Below are 20052 nucleotides of genomic sequence, written 5' to 3'. Positions count from 1 at the left end.
ATATCTTTCTTCCTCATTCACAAGCTAGCTCCCCAGACACGTTGCTCATGGAGCAACGATCACAATGGTTCCACATGTTCGTTATAAAACGTGAAGAATTTGTCAGAAGCCATTACAGGCAAATTTTCATTGCCATTCAGGATATTAATGCTCTTGCAGTCCAGAGAGGTATCCCTATTGCTTATGGAAACCTCCTTCACCTAACAATGAATTGTCTTGCTCTGGCCCTGATAATAGCTCTGCAGCACACAATGGCTGCAAAATTCACCTGAGGTTTGGTGGTTGGCTAGTCTATTGTATGGTCCATTCTGTGGTAGCAACGGTGCTATCAGGCTCATAGCTGGCTAGTATTTGCTGTTGGGTACATCTACCGGAACTGCATGCATTTCTTTAGATTGGTGAAGAAATTAGTGAATCTTAATTGGTTACTAGTTATGAGTGCTGAAAGAACATACAGACCAGATGGGTAGAAATGTTTATAAATAACGTGTCCCTTAAGCAATCCCCCAACTCCAAGTATATTTAAGTAACATTCTCCAAACCACTTCCATTACACAGTGTGTTTTCACAAAGGTTGAAGTTCGCTAATGCTTAGCTAGTAATCAGTACATGCTTCCATGTTTGACAGCTCAAACTTCCATAAGTAAATCATTTTTTTATTAAGCTGATCGGTGTTAAATTAGGACTCTTAGGCTGAAAGAAACAACGTGTTAAGAAGTAATGAAAGGGAATTCTACAGGCTGAGCTACAATACCAAGTCGTTAGGGGTCATGACTTCCTGATCTGAGTACCTGCACAGATGGAAGGCTGTACTAATCTTTTGTTGTTGTTGTTGTTGTTGCTGTTGTTGTTGTTGTTTTCCCCAAGTATTTTGGGGCTATGATTGCAAGTTGCTACAGGACATGAGGAAGGAATTCAAGCTGAAAAGTTAGATGGTGGTAGTTCACTAAAACCAGATGGTGAAAAAGGGTAAGGAAAAGACAGCCCATAAATACCAGCACCTTATTCCTATCGCTTGCTGCCATTACCCGAAGAAATGCCATTACCTAAAGAAATGCTTCTTAATATCTGTGGTACTCAGAGAAGGTGAATGGTAGATTTCTTTAACTTTACTTTGGAAATATTCTGCTGAAGGGCACTTTCCCCCTGCCCAATCCTGATTTCTTCTGACACTCTACTGGTTTTGCCACAAATAACCCACCCTGACTTGGTCTGGTTTAGTGGGGCATGCAGCAGCAGCTGCAGCCGCAGCAGAAACAGAAGCAGGTTTGCTGATGAAACAAATGCAACTGATCTGCAGGGCTCATACTTTTACTCTGAGGTCTCCTTTTGATCCGTGATGATTTGTTACAGGCTTCAGGGCCTCTCCTCTGCTTCCCATTTGCATGGATGAGTTTTCTGAAAGCATGCTAATTGCACAGTTGCCAGTCTCCTTTATAAACTCTATCACAGTATTATCTCTATCAAGGGCCTCTTGTAGCTGAAAAGCTTTTTTTTTCTCTCAATTGTAGTTTTAATTCCTGCACCACAAGAGTTGAAGGCCTCTCTTCTCCCAGTAATAACTCATTAGCCTCAATCTTGGATTGTCCCCAAATGCTTATAACTTATTTTCCTTTCTCCCCAGTATTTCTTAAAGCCTTCTGGCGCAGTTAGCACTTTGCCATCTGTTGTCTTCATGGCACTGCAATAGGGACTGACTGGTCTGAGTGATGTTATCTGAACTGTGATGAAAAGTGTGTCCGTGTTCCCATTTCTAGCTGTGCAACTCTAACATATTACATTCTTTCTGGTGATCTATTACTGCCTGTCTTCAGTCACTAAATGTGGTATCTTTCAGGCTAGACACTTACACTTTAAGTGTACTCATCTCATTGTCCCTTCTCTACTAATTCCTCTCATCTCCATTTTCCTCTCACCACTGAGTAATAACTCACTTCATTTCTACCTGCTGTTTCCACTCTCCATGGTTTATTTATCATGTTTTTCACAATGACTAGGATGACATATTTTGCTCCAGACCATTCCCTATTAGCATCTTGGCATAAAACAATTACCTTTACATTCTCTTCTCAACTTTAACAATGCATTAGAGGTGTGGAAGGAGGAGGGCTATGACCTAGCAGCTGTGAAGGGAGACTGCTGTCTCTGTCTCAGTATAAACACGGTCGCTGTACAAACTTATTCTAGGCAATTCAGAGAACAATGCTGGGAATGGGTGAAAATAATGCATATTGGGCAAATTAATACATACTGGTAGCAGGAGGGCTGCATGGGTGGCCTTTGTGAGCAGAGTCAGCTCCAGCTGCTCCAAAAGGGACCCGTCACTGGCCAGAGCTGAGCCATGAGCGATGCTGGGTGGGCCTCTGGGAGAGCAGAGTTAAAGAAGGGAAAGAAGTGCTGGGCAACAGCAGCTGGGAGAGAGGGGTGAGAGCCAGCCCTGCAGCCCCCAAGGGCAGTGCAGCAGGAGGGCAGGAGGTGCTCCAGGCACACAGCAGCAGTTCCCCTGCGGCCTGTGGAGAGGCCCCTGGTGGAGCAGGCTGTCCCCCTGCAGCCCACGGGTCCCACACGGAGCAGATCTCCACGCTGCAGCCCGTGGAGGAGCCCCCGGTGGAGCAGGTGGATGTGGCCTGGAGGAGGCTGCGGCCCATGGAGAGCCCCCGCAGGAGCAGGCCCCGGGCCGGAGCTGCAGCCCGTGGAGAGGAGCCCATGCAGGAGCAGGGGGTCTGGGGGGAGCTGCCGCCTGTGGATAGGGGTGGGAAGGTGTTTTTAGTTTGCTCTTATTTCTCATTGTTCTAGTCTGCTAGTAATAGGCAATAAATTCTATAAATCTCCCTATGCTGAGTCTGTTTTGCTTGTGATGGTAATTAGTAGGTGATCTCCCTGTCCTTATCTCAACCCTTGAGCCATTTCTGTTGTATTTTCTCCCTCTCTTCAGAGGAAGACGGGGGGGGTGAGAAAGCAGCTATGATGGAGTTTAGATACCTAGCAGAGTGAAAATACCACATGCAAACAATTTCAAAACCATTTTGTCTTCTTCAGTGGCCTAAGCATGTCACATGGAGGTGGTAAAGTTATATTCTGACTTTCCTTCCTGCTGGAGCCTGAGTTTCATTTCCAAATGAGCTGAATTTGGTGGGACTCACATTTAAGTATAGGTTGGGCTTGACAGTAGTCCTCTAGCCAAGTTTAATTCATTCAAAGAATCTTTCCAGAATAGCATTAATTTCTACGACATTATGCTGCAGTCAGAGGAGTCTGTGAGTCCATTCTGGCTGGTCTGATCCTGTCGCTTTTCATCTTAACGGAGGGCTGTGTTGTGATTGGCCTCTCAGTCCATTCCAGTCTGGGACTGTTTCTGCACTCCAGATTTTCACTGAACATGATGAATTCTAAATTTGGCTTGTGACACCATCACCAAATTTGCATGTGAGTATGGGGAAGACCATCTTTATGTAGGCTTATTCTCCCACCTTTCAGAAAGAAAGAAGAGTTCCTCTGCAGCTAGTAAAGCTGAGTTTTGACAAGCTGTGTGATTCATCGTTAAAATGTTAGCAATTTCGATACAGAAGAAAGAACCCACTGAGGCTAATGGAGCATACAGAAGTCACCTCAGATCCAGAAAGTCCCTGTCACACATTTTCAGACATTTGGGAGAGAGTTTTGGAGAGAGTTTTGTTAAAGTGCAGACTCTCTTCTTGCTACACTCGGAGCTACTCAGGCCATTGGTCTAACCAGCAGCACAGTTCTCATGTTTTGTAAAACCTCCTCCGCTGTTTTTCAGTTTGGTGCATGCCCGTATATTATTACGAATCCCTCTTATTTCTCAAGAGGTAGTTCAAATCCTTCATCTCCTGCATTCATTTATTTGTCTTCATTGTTTACCTCTTCCTAAAATATGAGATACTAATGACTGAATTACATACTGTCCATAGTGAAATATTACCCTTTGGTTTCTAACTCAACAAGGTAAAGATTGCCTAGCATTTTTTTGAAACAGTTAAACAAACACACAAACAATAAACTTATAGGGCTATACAGCAAACAGTGATGTGGCGCCCTTTTCTATATGGAGTTGAGGTTGCTCAATAAATGTATCATCAGCTTGGCTCCTAACATAGTAACTTGTGAAGCATAGTTTGGAGTAAATGCCTATGAGTTTTCAAACTACATATGAAACACTAGGTAACAGAAGGCAGGGCCTACTTTTCAAGAGTCAGCAAGTGAAAGTAAAGGAGTCATTCCTCAGCAAATGTTTCTATTTCATTCTAATATCTGTTGGATATCTTATTGACCTGTTCTCCTGAGAAAAGTCAGAAGGCAGCGACGGCAGTGATTTTAGGTGTCTTTGCACTGATTGTTACTGTACACATACTGCTGATTATGTGGAGCTGAAGCCTGCTGAATTAGAAGCAGCAAAGACCTAATAACATTAACTAAGCTATTTTTAGGTTTCAATCACATGAAACCACTGGCATAGATGCAGGGTATTCAGGTCAGTCTGCTGGACTTCATAACAAAAAGAGAAAAACATTTCATACTAGGGAAGGTATCTGGTCTGACAGTTCATATTAGGGAAGGTACCTGTTAAATAATTGTAAAGCTCATTTTCAGTTTGCTTCAGCCTGTGTGAGCTTATCCTCAGTTTGCTTTCCCACCACTGTGCTACTTACATGTTGCTTATCAAATAGAAGTATTTGTTTCCCCCTTAATATTATTACTAAAGAAATAAAAAAGAACTTGAAGACTGGGTGATCCGTATCCAGAAATACCAGGGAGATGTTTTAGGACAAGCAGGATTGACACTTAATAGTAAAATTTAAAGTCAAATCTAGAAACTGTAACCTCTGCTCTGGCATCTCTTTCCTCATTTTTCTGCACCATTCTATGCCACTGTAAAGGCAGATGAATGCCCATATAAATTAAGGTAGATATCAGAATATATATATATATTTTTTTTTTTCTCCAGAGGAGTGGCCCTTTACATTCCCATTTTTTAGCTTCTGTATATTACTTTGCTGTATTCTGCACCTTGATGAGAAAACATCTGCCTCAGCATTCCCAAGAGAAAGGCAAAGACCCTTGAATTAAAGACAGTGAATTAAAGAGGCGCTTTTTGTTTTTTCTCCCGTACTGCTCTACTTGTGCCAAATCAGAGGGGCATGGAGGCATGCATGACACTTTCAGTTCCAGGGAAATTGGGAGCATCACAGAATTCAGCATTTCTTCTGTTTATGTGATGATCAAGAACTTCCCTATCCACTTTGGCAGATCAGTGTCATATGCTCAGTGTCAGCTGAGACACATTCCTAGAAAACTGTTTTAGTGCTGAAATGGGCAGAAGCAAAAATTTAGTACATATGACAAAGTGGTAGCTTGGAAAGAGGCTTTTTCTGTTACAAAGGTGTTCATTCTGTTGTCTCATTTTTACAGAAATTTCATAACGTATGATTCAGCTAGTCAAATATTGATTAAGTGGGTGATCACTAAAAATTCTCTCTTATTTATTGACAAAGAAAACAGAGAGATGATGGGAAACATGTAATGAGAAAGTAGAATCTCTCAGCTGCCAAAATGAACATCTTTTCACTGCCTTCCTGCAGTGAGGTAGACATGGAACAATAATACAATGAAACTCTTCTGCCACAGAACAAGGTGTTGCCATACTGCAACTGAGAGCCCCTTTGTGGCTGGTTGATAATTAAAATAATATGTAAAATAAAAATTATGACATGGCTCATTATGGTGGTTTCACACTGATGGCTAGCTAAACTCCATCACAAGCACTCTCAGGGGCATTAATAGAATTTATTGCTGGCTAATTTACTGCCAATAGAACAGTGAGAACTAAAAGCAAACTAAAAGCACCTTCCTATTTCACCCACCTTCTTCTACCTCCTGCCTCTGACCTGCACAGGGGGCTGCAGTCAGCGCATGGTTTCCTCTCTGCTGCTCCTTCTCAGTCACTCTCTGCCTCTGCTCCACGTGGGGTCCCTCCCACGGGATGCCGTCCTTCCCAAACTGAGCCTGCGGAGGCTGCCCACAGGCAGCAGCTCTTCAGGAACTGCTCCCACATGGCTCCGTACCACGGGGTCCATCCATCCCCCAGGAGCAAACTGCTCCAGCACGGGTCCCCCACGGGCGGCAGCTCCCCCCAGACCCCCTGCTCCTGCGTGGGCTCCTCTCCACGGGCTGCAGCTCCGGCCCGGGGCCTGCTCCTGCGGGGGCTCTCCATGGGCCGCAGCCTCCTCCAGGCCACATCCACCTGCTCCACCGGGGGCTCCTCCACGGGCTGCAGTGTGGAGATCTGCTCCATGTGGGACCCGTGGGCTGCAGGGGGACAGCCTGCTCCACCAGGGGCCTCTCCACAGGCCGCAGGGGAACTGCTGCTGTGTGCCTGGAGCACCTCCTGCCCTCCTGCTGCACTGCCCTTGGGGGCTGCAGGGCTGGCTCTCACCCCTCTCTCCCAGCTGCTGTTGCCCAGCACTTCTTTCCCTTCCTTAACTCTGCTCTCCCAGAGGCCCAACCACTGTCACTCATGGCTCAGCTCTGGCCAGTGACGGGTCCCTTTTGGAGCAGCTGGAGCTGGCTCTGCTCCGACACGGGGCAGCTACTGGGATCCGCTCACAGAAGCCACCCCTGCAGCCCCCTGCTACCAAACTCTTGCCGCGTAAACCTAATACACTTCATGGGTCTCAGATTTCTCATTATTTGTCCGGGAAGAAGAACAACTAAATTTCAGCATTTTCCTGTAATAACTAGAATTTCTAAAACCTATATCTTCAATGAAATCCAAAAACATAAGACATGTTTGACATGAATTCTGGGAGATTATATTACTTTAAAACACCATGAACACGTTTAACAAAGATAAATGATTTCTCCTACTTCCTATCTCCACATTTTCAACATTTATTTGAAATATCTATAAAATCGCATGTAAAGTTTATGGCTCTTTCTCCACTTTTTTTTTTTTTTTAAATTAATAGCTTTTCTGACAATATGTCTCTTAAAAATCTCCCTTATTTTAAATATTATCACAAATACAGTTCCTCATGTGCGTTTAGAATTAAAATAATACATGGAAGGGGAAATATAAATGAATAAATTTATTAAACAATTAAACAAACCAGAGCTGAAATTCTTTGCACCCATTATCTGAACTGCAACATTACGTACATCCTCAGAAAATTCTTACTTACTTTTGAGAGGGTAAGTTTGAAAATATAAAAGTAGAAATGTTAATGTGCTTAGGTTACATTTTAAAAATAAAGATATGCTAGTTCAGCTGGATTTTCTAATTCACACACTTGCCAAAAAATGTTTTAATATCAACAATTAAAAAAAAAAAATAGGCCAATTTATCACATTATCATGGTCCTTAAAAATCCAACTGAGAATTCTAGCAAATCAAGTATATTTGAATATCTCTGTTTACAATACTGTGAAGAACTTTGGAAAATGCAGCACACTAGCACTTTTTATTTTTTTTTCCATTAAGTGATATTAATACTAATAATTTTGAGATTAAAATTATCTATTCCTCTCTGGAAAGCCAATTCAATAGCAAAACTTTTCTTGCTGTAAATAAGCTCTAGAGCAAAGAAGTCACATCCTCTTCAATGGTTTCCTATCTTTCTACAATGCAGCTCATCAAGGGTAGTCTGAGGGAGCGGGAAGGAGACTCTTTTCTCTGAAATGACAGATGGTAAAGAAGTTAGAAAGATTTGTGCCTGCTCTTGCAGTTAAGGTAATTTTAAGCATGGCTTTCTCAGAGAAAGGTCCTTCCTGGCAGAAGCCACTTACAGAAAGCTAGACAGAAGAAAGGTTACACAGAGATGTAACTAAAGAGCATGCTAACTGTTCTTAGAGAAAATTAATTCCATGGCTTTTTTTTCTGAAATAGATTAATAGATTAATAGATTTTGTAGATAGGTAATTTAAAAAGTGGGAACATTTTCCAATTTCGATAAGGCGAGTTGCTCAAATGTTCTGCAGCTAAATTTATTTCCTTCATTGCATGACTGCTTACATTACTATTAGCTGTAAAACCAGGCAATGTGTCTGTTCCCTGCCTGTACCACTGTATTACAGCCAGGGGCTGTGGAGCTTTTCCTCCCTGCTGTCACTGAGATGGAATTGCAAACTGTATGGGAAGATGTGAAGGGTCCTTGCTGACTGCAATGCTGTTGCATTTTTCTGTCTCCTGCAGACACTGAGGACCCACTGTAGCTTAGCATCCCCTTCACTCCTATTTCAGTATATCTGTGCTGTGTAGTAAGTCAGAAGTCTTTCAGCTGTCAAGGGCTTTGGCTTTTGCTTGCCAAAGGCTTAGGGGAAATCCACTAACACAGGGCAGAGATCCTCAGGAGGACGATCCTGCTTTAGCTAGGCTCTTTCCAGGACACGAGTTAGCTTTATATACAGTTTGCATATCTAGGTATCTCTGTGCTTCTCTGCAGGTAGACAAAACTTATGCAGAATGAAAATGAAAATGTTGACAATAGTAGGCTTTCCCTTTAGCAGTTTGTCTTGAACTGTTTTCATTTAAAATATTCCTGTGGCGAAACTGTATCAAGGGATCATCCATACCGAACCATATGCTACAGAAATACAGGCCAGGTGCCTAAACTGATCTAAGCTCAGATGCTCTGTGTTCAGTGTTCCTATTGTCAGAAGAGTGTTGATGCAGACATAACACTTGGCTAAATAAATTTCTGTATCATGTTCATCTGTTACTCAATAGGCTTTTTCCTATTGCAGATAATTTTATAGGTGCCACCTAGGAGTGACAAATAGGCTTACAGAGTTTTTTTGTTGTTGTTGTTGTTTTGTTTTTTTTGTGTCTGCCAACCAAAAGGTATTCAGTAATCCTGTTACTCTGAAATAAATCATGTAGCTCATGGTTAAAATGAGTTTAAAAAAGGTTGGGAACATTTGTGAATCTCCTATCTGTTATAGCAGTTGTCTGACACTATCTCCTTTGTCATTTATTATAAAACCTGTGGAAGGACCTTGAGAGGTGAGATAGACTTTTTTTTTTTTTTTGAGTTATTCTAGTATATTTTTGAGTTTTGCCAGTATGTTTTCCATTTATATGATCTTTATTTAACTTGGAGATGTTAAACACAATTTTGTCTGGAAAGGCCTGTGTAAATCTGTCTGCATTTGTGATAGGCTGTATTACAAGCTAACAGTCCAGTTCAGTTTTGTTGTTGTTGTTGTTGTTGGGGTTCTTTTTCTTTGTTTTTGCCTGTATATCTTTTGTATACTAAATTTTGCATTTTCCTCACTTGGCTTATAGCTATCTAGGTGTGATTATTATTGAATACCATGGAAGCCACAGATATGTGTTGCTGAAGAAAAGAAGCATTTGTTTGGGACTCAAAAAAAAGACCTGTGCTGTATTAATGGTTCATTTTCTGCTTCTTCTCCAATGTGCTAAACTACTCTTTCTTTGAAAGGAAATCAACATATCTGCAACAAGTGCTCAGGCTGGGTGTGCTGTGACAGAGCTCTTTGTCCTAAGTAAGAATGCAGTAACAGTTTGAACACATTAGTGACGTTTCCTTCCATTATTGTGCATTAAAAACTGTTATTGATTTGCTAACTGCAAGCTTCCATGCATGTTTAGTTAGATCACTTTGTCACAGAAAAAAAACACCAGTCAAGAAGAGACCAAATTTTGAAGCTATGAATAATTATAGATTTCACATTTTGTGGAGATTCGTTACAGCTAAATGATGTAACTCAGGTATTTCTATTAAAGTTAAATTGGCAGTAATATACATTGCAAAACTCTCAACCAAGTTAAAAAAAAAAAAAAAGGGCAATGCAAAAACAAACAAAAACAAACAAGAAAAATAACAACAAAAAGCAATATCCAAAGATGGCTTAACTTCCATATTGTTCTGACTGAAGTCGCTAGTTTGAGAAGCCATACTCTACTTTCTTAAACTGGCATTTTCTGGATTTTTTTTTTTTTCCAAATCTTTCAGTAAAGTGGAAAATGCAGTTTGGAAAACAGTTATTCACTTTTTTTTTTTTTTTTTTTTTCCCTTCTCTGTCTTAACTCTTCAGGCTGTGCAGGATAATACCTGATATCACACAGAAGTTGTGTTCGGAAGCAAAAATGTCAAGTGTCAGATATTTTTTATAAATCACAAACAAAATTCACAAACATGAAAATTTAACTCAAGATTTTTAATTTCATAGAAGCATGCAATTAGTCTTGCAACAAAGTTTTTCTAAAATAAAGAGAAATCCTGTGGAAAAAAAATAATTTTCATGTTTAGCAATAAACGTCTTAATTCTCGTGCTAAATGCATAATTGAAGGAAAGATGCCTATATGTCATCCCAAAATGTTTTAAAATGTTAATCTTCAGCGTTGTGTGTTGATCTGTAAACCCCAAACTGAATTTAATGTTGCAAATATTTAATATTGAAATTTTGAAGTAAGTTGGAGTTATCTTCAGGGCAAAGATATTCTTTGGTGAATATATTGCTTACAATACTTTGAAAACAAAACCAAAACGTGTAAGTCTATATGTCACTTACACACAGCAGCAGCTGCAGACAAACTGACATCATAATCTTGAAAACTTTTTTATCACTGTTAAAAAGTGAATACTGATCATGTCATTAAAATGCTATGTAATTTGCTGAATATCCATCAAGATAGACTGAAACTTCATTTGTTTTGGGAAAAAGTGTTTTGCAATTCAATAATCTGTCAGTGTTTTACAGATTACACAGTAGTGCAATCATACAATAAACACTTTTCATAATACAAACCAATCAGCTTCTTTTAACATTGTACATTATCAAACACATTATAGCAGTATTGTTAAAATTTGGGATAGAATTACCAGACAAAATATACTGTTATGTTTCCTTACAAGGAAGTCAAATTTTTGTCAAGACGCTGGTTTACGCTATTAATAATTTAGCCATGAAAACATACAAGGCTTAAGATTTAGCTTGTCACTTTCAACAGTTTTCCTAAAGTTAGCAAAAAATAAATTTCAAATTATTATTAAAGAATGTGGAAATACTTTATTAAGATTTAATTTTGATTGAAGTGACAATTTACGATCAACTGCAACATCATTTGCAACAAAAACCTTACTTAGACATCAGATTAAGGAATATCCAATGACAGCTGAAGAGGTTAAATCATTATAGATATGGAAAAGTTTGAAATTCTGTTTAGTGTAATTGTTGCATTGATTTAACTTAAAGAACTGCATGTCAGAAGCTTTCTTATAGTCCAGGTGATAATGTAATGTCTTCCCTGACCTGAGGTTGTTTGACATAGTCTGGAAGAGCCAATCTTTGTATGTATTTCCTGTTCTCTGATCATCTTCATGTGAAGAGGTGTTCAAAGTTCATTGTGAGTGCTTTAGAGTTCATTTGTGAGTTCATTTGAGTGCTTTAGAGTTCATTTGTGAGTGCTTTATATTTCACACAATTTTAACTAAAAGATCGATCGCTAAACAAAAGTGAGTTGGATGACTTGAAAAATTTACTGCTTTTTCTCTTCTTTCAGTGTGACAACAAGAAAATGGAAAAGGAGTTCTTAATGGATGTGGTTACATACCAAAAATTGAAAATTCCTTGAGACCGGTCAAGTCTAAGACTACTAAATTAAGGGACAATTGTTTTATTTATTTATTTAATTATCTCTACTTACCCACTCTTCTGGTGTTATGAAGAAGTACTGAAGTTTGCTGATAACTTGCATAACTACATTCATTTATGACGGCTAGGTGCAGAAAACTGTAAGAAAAAAGATAGAGGCAAAACAAGCAGTAACACTGAATTAATGCTGGGGGTGAATGAATGAAAGAAATGAGAATATGCAGCACATTGTTTAAATGTAAAATTCAAACAACTCATCATTTTGTATCAATTAGTACATTCTTTTGAAATAGCAAATTTTTATTTTTCAGATTAAAGTTAGCTTTTTTTTTATTTATTTTTTTAATGTGTCTATTTTCATACTAATTTATTTCCATTTTACCTTTAAAAAAACCACAGGTGTTTTCTGTGTAAACAAAGTTTCTGGGAGGTCATGTATTTTGCACATTATACATGGTAGACCTTCTATGGCAACACAAGCTGTCAGAGATATACTGGGCAGAGATACTTTCAAAATTAGTACTAATTCATAAGTATTCAGTTCTGCCATCCACAAGCTCAGCCATAAAGGCAGTCTGGGTCATCAGCAGAGCATTCCCCAGTCAGGTTGCCCGAGGAAACAGAAATATTAGAAAAAAAATGAATTAGCCCTTGAATATATATATTTTTTCTTTTTCTAACAACTAGGCATGCAGTGTCTCTGCTCAAATTTCTACAAATTGGTCTTCAAGAGGTTACCACTCTTTTTATTGTATATGAAATTCTTTCATGAATCATTTTTCTTTATATTGTACTCTTTTCACCTTGCATAGTCATTTTTCTGATGAAAAATTAGATTAACATATGGCTACTTTGATTTATATCCACATTTATTAAATGCCAATTGAGCAGAGTTGATCTGTAAGTTAAAATACCATGCTTTCTGGAATGGTGGCTAGTTTTCCACTTTCAAAAAGATCTACCACTCCCTACCCAAAACCTAACAGTGCTACACAAAGCCAAAATAAAACAGCTCTCTACCTTTTGTTTTCTTATAACACCAGGTATGAAGATATGCACTGGATCCACAGATCCACATTACTGCTTTCACACTGCAAATATTTAGCAAAAAAATTTGGAAAAGGTAGTGTAACAATGGCTGCTAAAGTATTTAAAAGCAAATGTTATCAGGCTCCTTCAGATGTTATCAGAACACTACCAGTGCACAGAGCACATCCTTTCAGTAAGCAAAGGACAGAAATAAATCTTACTGTCAGTATCAGCGTGCAAAGACACAGCGTGAAGATAGTGGGACTTCATTTAAAGTGCATTTTACATAGTAGAAATGAATGCACACGGAGAAGGAAGAAAAGCAAAATTACTAACTTAACTGAACTAACAATATTAAGAGAGTGACAACAAAGTAAAATTTAATTGTTTGAATGCTTCTGAAAGATTCAGTCCAGAAGTGCAAAAATGAAAATAACGTTTTTGACAGATGCTGGTAGTTCTGATAGAATTCAGAGCAGCGTTACTGAATGAAAAGCCATTTCTACTGTTACCTTCCATAGCCAAGATAGCAGAAGAATAAAGGTAAAAATGGAATGGGAATAAATTTTACACAAAACAAAAAGGTGCAACAGCATCTTCTGGTATGGTCCTAAAATGGCCATTTAATGTATGTCTGCATCAAGCCTAGAAGGCAGTTGCCCAAAGTAACATTGGGAAAGAGAAGAGATCTTACACTCTTTTCACTTACTGTTATCACAGATAAAATATCATCAAGAAAAATACTCTCAGTAAGTGGGGTTGCTGTAAAGAGAAGTGGCTATGAGCTAACATAATGACAGCCCTAACAGATCTTTAATTGTGGTACAATTTCCCCTTCCTCATGTCAGGAGTAACGCTCTCATCTGCTGCTTGTTAGCTGTCACTGAAAGGCTGCTTTGTGCTCCAGGTTTTGGGGAACCAAACTACAAAGGGAAAGGATGAACCATGTAACAGTTTTTTTTTTTTTTTTTCCCTAAATTATACAACTTCATAAAAAATTACCATTTTAAAGGATCAAAACTCTTTCTTGTTACTGACAGCATTTTCTACGACTTTAAAAATCCTCGGGTGGGACAAAGATACTGTTATTGTCCATTCTCTGTGTTGCCTGAACTCATTGCTCATACTTTTTTTTTTTTTTTCCCCAAGTTTCTCAGCCTGGTTTCATTGCTAATGCTGTATTCTGTATTCAAATCAGGAGTGTGTGTTCTTCACAATACAACTGAGCCGCATAGGTGAAAAGCTCATAAAGCTGGACACAGCTGTAACTAGCAAATTGTCGGAGTAGATGGATCAGGCTGCATTCAAGTGGCCTTGTTTTCAAACAAAATAGAAAATGTTAAGGAAAGTAAACTAAAGGGAGAAAAAAAATAGATAGTGGTTAATAATCTTGTTCCTCAATTTTAGAGACCTTAAAGATCACTGTGTATCTTCTGTTTTAAACTGTCACACAGACAGAGTTCAAATCTTGCCAGTGCCGTTTACTTATGTAGTCAGTATATTTCTCCCCCTCCATGCAGGGACATTTTTTGTCTAAACTAAAAATTAACATTTTTAGGAGCTTAAGGTGCACTAGTTTTGGCTGGGATTAACTTAATTTTCTTTACAGTAGCTTGTATGCTGCTGTGTTTTAGATCTATCATGAAAAACATTTGTGATAACACACTGATGTTTCCATTGTTGCAGAGCAGTGCTTGCACTGTGTCAAGGCCTTTTCTACTTCTTGTATTGCCCTGCCAGTGAGGAGGCTGGGAATGCACAAGCAGCTGGGAGGGGACACAGCCAGGACAGCTGACCCCAGCTGGCCAAAGGGATGTCCCATACAATAAAAGCTGGAGGAAAGAAAGACAAAAGGGGGGGGGGGGGGGTACGGGGCACATTTGCAGTGATGACATTTGTCTTCCCAAGAAACTTTTTTACATGATGGGCCCATATGTCCTGAGAGTGGCTGATCATCTGCCTGCCATTGGGAAGCAATGAATAGATTTCTTGGTTTGCTTTCCTTGCACACTTAACTTCTGCTTTACCTGTTGAGCTGTCTGTATCTGAACCCACAAATTCTCACACTTTTACCTTTCCGATTTTTTTCCCCATCTCACTGTCTCACTGTGTGGAGAGTGAGCAGGAGGTTGTTTGGTGATGAACTACCCACTGGAGTATAAAACACAGCAGAAAGAAATTTATGTGTACCTTAAACAACAGCACAGGTAAGTCTAAGCCTGGCCATTGCTGAGGAGACATTTTGCTCTATCCCATTAGCCATGTATTCTTGCACTTTGCAGTTAGAAGTGCTGGGAAAACACCTTTTGTATGTTCATATAATGGCCTTCCTAGCTTGTTCCTTCCAGGTACCAACATCAGATTTTCCTGTCTCTTCAGCAGCACTAATCGTTAATCCATCCATGCCTTTATAATAGGGTTATGTCAAAGGAGGGGGAGTGTTCAGAATATTTCTCTTGTCTACTTCTCTCATTTGAGTTGCCACCAAGAGGCAGATTCTGAGTTAGCATAAAATGATATGTAAGTCTACATAACTAAGGATGCCCCCAACCACAAAAACAACAAAAACAACAACAGCAAAAACACAACAACAACAACAAAAAATGAATTTCTTCCAGTCCACCACTGACAAAAGGCTTCCTTGATGCAGTAATGAACAAAAAATTAATTCATGTTTTATTAGACTTTATTCTCTTTTTGGTAAACACATTTAAGTCTTTGTCAAGAAGGATCTTGTCTAAGAGTCAAGAGTCTAAGAAAGTGCATATAGATGAATTAATATGCAGATTTTGACCTTAAGGGCAGCATTTTACTGCAACAGATGCAGAGTTCTAGTAAATGCATATGTCTTTGAAAAGTTAATTTTTGATAGTCTTAAACACTTCTCAGCAAGAGACTGTTGAGAACAGATCTATCTTATATTTCAACGAGACAAGACAAATAAGTAGGTGCATGTGAGTTTTAATGACTCAAGTTCATTTTCACTATACCAGAATGATGACATTCAATGAGTATATCCGTAAGAACATACTTGTAGGGAACTGAACTTGAGTTCTTCATGTTGTACAACTTATTTTGACGTGCCTTCTAGCTCCTGAATCTTACTGCATATTGAGACACCCAGGCAATATTCTAAAGGAATCAATTGCTAACACAGCATTTTGCCCTTGCCCCCTTTTCCTCACCTTTCTACCTTTTCAATAACTCAGGTGATTTATTGCTTATGGTCTTTCTAAAGTACAAGAGACCAAACGTAGATCAAACATGAAGGCAGATTTTGCCACCTGAGAACTACTGAGCACACAAGCAAATGGTACTTCAAAGACAAACTCCAAAAATAAACAGTTGCTGCCCTAGCAAACCCTTTGAAATAAGGAAAGTAAAAGTTGAAAGTTCAACAAAAGTGTCTGACATAGCAAGAGAAAGACAGAAGGAAACTTCAGAATGAAGTTGCAAGAAAGAACACTACTGTGAAGGTTTAGAGGATGTAGGATTTTTTATTATTATTATTTTTTTTCCTATTCATTTGTTTTTGTTTGTTTGTTTGTTAAGAAACCAAGCACTGAATAAAAAACTGTAGGTATGTAGCAAAGGTGGTTTCTGCATTAGTTTTCCTTCTGTATTAAAAAAGCTATTTCATTATGAAAGTCAAGAAAGAATTTAAGTATCTCAAGAGCTTTTTAAAAATACTGATATAAAAATATGAAAAACAGATACAACTAAGATATTCTCTGGTTTACTAGAGTATTATTAGTTTCTTTATATAGGTTCTAAGGATTCATGTCAATGGGGTTTTCTTCTTATACACATTTTATTATGTGTATATTATTATTATTATTATTATTATTATTATTATTATTATTATATAATTATTTATTATGCCCTATGTGTAAACCAAGCAGGATAAGACTGTACCCCTGGAAGGATCTTTCATAGGCTGTTTAGTATAGTACTGTGTTTGAGAATGTTCTTTAGAAAGAATGCCATGCTTAAAAAAAATATATATATATTTTGATCTCTGAAGAAGTAAAAGCTTAATAAAGCCATCTTCTTTAGAAAAATCTGTTGCTTGTAGATATAACCATTTGAAAAAAATAAAAATAAACGTTAGAAAACACAAAATGAATAATTTTCCCAGATTAATATGTAACTGTTCAGTTATTGAGAGATTTATTGTAATTTGTTTTTGTGTTAAACAAGGCAACTCAAAGATTTATACAGGTAACACTCAAAGGGTTCAGTGGGCATTTAAGTTATTCATAAACCAAATGGACCTCCAGAATATGGGAAATTTATCAGAGGTTATGTAAGAAGGCACCTAGAAAATATCAGTTTTATAATTTTAGTAGCAATGAACACTGTTACTTTATATTTTTAGTTTTTATTTAATGTTTTAAAAGCCAATAGCAATGTAATATCATTAAATGATAGTAGGATTAATTAGTAGTAATGAGAGTGAATGGTGTGAATCAAAAGATTTTCACAAAGAAAAAAAAGCGTTCAATGACATTCTGCAAGTCACTCACAGTGTCTGTGGATGATGGCAACACATTGATCTTCTTGACTGAATTAAAAAAGAAGGAAAAGAAAAAAGCAGTTTAGACATACATACCTAAACACAGTTCCAAGCTCAATCTTTAACATATTTTAGAAATTTAAATAGTTCCTGTGAAATATATGTCACCCAAAAGTGTGAAGAAATGATGCTGAAAAAATAAAATAAAATTGCATCATGTGTAAATACACATATATACCAGGCAATTGTGGCCACTGACATCCTAACTGACTCTGGCTGGCATATTGAGGATAAGGTATACCTAAAGGCTTCAGACTAACTGGAAAAATGTATGCCTGTATATCATCAAGAGGAAAAAGTAATTAGGCCAAAATTCTTTTATATGAAAAGAACCTCAACTGATTTTATGAAGTTTTGTTTTTCACAAAGGTACACTGCCTAATAAGACTTCTGCAAAATACCTTTTTGCATTACCACAGCTACTTCATTTCACATTACCATTTACTACGTCAGTTTGCTCAGCTAAAAGATAAAAGGCTCCTTAGTCAAATGCTAGGGTGTCCAGACAGTATTTGTCATCAAGAGTTTCTCTACCTGCCTTTTTATTATTCTTATTCTATTGACTTTCAATAATCAAATTTATCTCTTATGTTTGCCAGGAAAAATCCCTTTAGTTCCTTTTCTTCTAAACTGGAACTTTTCTTATAACTTTTTCTTCTTTCCTAGTTTATATCTCCACTACCTCTTCAGCCTTAAGTTCTTTCATCCACATCTTATTCCAAACATATTTGTGTTGCAAACTTAATTTCTCTCAACTCCAAAGTGGTTTTTTTTTGTCCCATTCATTTCTTTTTTCTATATTTTAGTTCCTAATATTTTTCTTATGTTCCTCACTATTTTTTTCATCTATTGTGTCCAAAGGCTTTCTCTCTCTTTTAGTGGCTTGTCTTATTCCACTCTTCAGTTCTTCTCTCCTTGGGCACCTGCCTCAGTTGCCTCAGAATATATGAAAACCCTTTCTTCTGATTGAGGAAGAGAGAACATTTAAAAAGTGTGCTTACTCACCCAAACAACTACCTTGATGCCAGAGACATACTACTATGAACTTGTATGCTAATATGAAAACAGCAATAACAACAACAGCAAAAGAAATCACCAACAAAACAAAGAGGAAACCAAATCAAACCAGCCAACTAACCAACCAACCAAAAAAAACAAAACAAAAACAAAAACAAAAACAAAAACAAAAACAAAAACAAAAACAAAACAACCACAAAGCCTTTGAGTCTTTGAGTGTTATCCAGATTTTCCACAGAGCTAACTTGACTTTATTTTACTTTAAAGGACTTCAGCAATGGTGCTCTCAGCATTACTCTGCAACAGAGAATCTGTCTCATATTCAGTATGGACCTATATGTGAATTGCTAAATTGAGAGGAAAACTCCTGTATTAGCCTACTTATAGTCTCTTTTAAATGAAGCAGTACATACAGTTATGAAGACAAATTTATAGAATGGGTAACTGTATTCTTCATTCCTGCCTTATTTTAAAATCTCCATTGCCATACACTGTTGACTCACACAGCGTATTTGATATTGAACAGACAAATCTCATAATTATACATTTCAAAGTGTGAATGTTCCTGTTCTAATAAGGCAAAGCTATAATCCTGTCTCTGACCATCAGCAAATGACATTGCATTATTTATTAGCACAGAGAATCTAACATTTACTCAATTCGTTTTGGTCTGAATTTTACTAACCAGGCAAGCATGCAGAATAATTCTATTGTTATATGTATCACAATGGTCTGACGACAAGTAAACAGACAAAAACAGTTCAATAGAGGGGAGCAACGATAAATTACAAAGTAGTATCAAGCACGTTATTTAAAAGTAAGCATTTAAGAACACAGCTCCTATACAACTCTAAACTTGATACTGCATTTCTTAGTGTGTTGGGAATTAAAATAAATGTGAGACCAATGAGATATCTGTAGCTAATGTTAACTTTTTTATGGTAACCTATCTATATCACTATTGCATTATCAAGGGTTTAATGTTTAGTTAATTTGATGACATATAATCACTTTCTCTCATTTTCAGCTTGGGTATTACTTGCTTGACATTGTACACAAGTTAATTTCAGTAGTTCCTGAGCTTTTCATGTGGAATTCCATGCCATTGGGCAGGCCCATTAAAAATAATCCTCTATAGTGCCCCTCCTAGTACAAGATTTCCTTTCTTTTCTCTTTTTTTCTTTTCTTTTTTTTCTTTTCTTTTCTTTTTTTTCTTTTCTTTTCTTTCCTTTCCTTTCCTTTCCTTTCCTTTCCTTTCCTTTCCTTTCCTTTCCTTTCCTTTCCTTTCCTTTCCTTTCCTTTCCTTTCCTTTCCTTTCCTTTCCTTTCCTTTCCTTTCCTTTCCTTTCCTTTCCTTTCCTTTCCTTTCCTTTCCTTTCCTTTCCTTTCCTTTCCTTCCCTTCCCTTCCCTTCCCTTCCCCTTCCCTTCCCTTCCCTTCCCTTCCCTTCCCTTCCCTTCCCTTCCCTTCCCTTCCCTTCCCTTCCTTCCCTTCCCTTCCCTTCCCTTCCCTTCCCTTCCTTCCCTTCCCTTCCCTTCCCTTCCCTTCCCTTCCCTTCCCTTCCCTTCCCTTCCCTTCCCTTCCCTTCCCTTCCCTTCCCTTCCTTCCCTTCCCTTCCCTTCCCTTCCCTTCCCTTCCCTTCCCTTCCCTTCCCTTCCCTTCCCTTCCCTTCCCTTCCCTTCCCTTCCCTTCCTTCCTTCCCTTCCCTTCCTTCCCTTCCCTTCCCTTCCCTTCCCTTCCCTTCCCTTCCCTTCCCTTCCCTTCCCTTCCCTTCCCTTCCCTTCCCTTCCCTTC

This window comes from Anser brachyrhynchus, assembly GCF_964034855.1.
Source record: "Anser brachyrhynchus genome assembly, chromosome: Z".
Classification (NCBI taxonomy): domain Eukaryota; kingdom Metazoa; phylum Chordata; class Aves; order Anseriformes; family Anatidae; genus Anser; species Anser brachyrhynchus.
Note: the sequence above shows the minus strand (reverse complement) of the source record.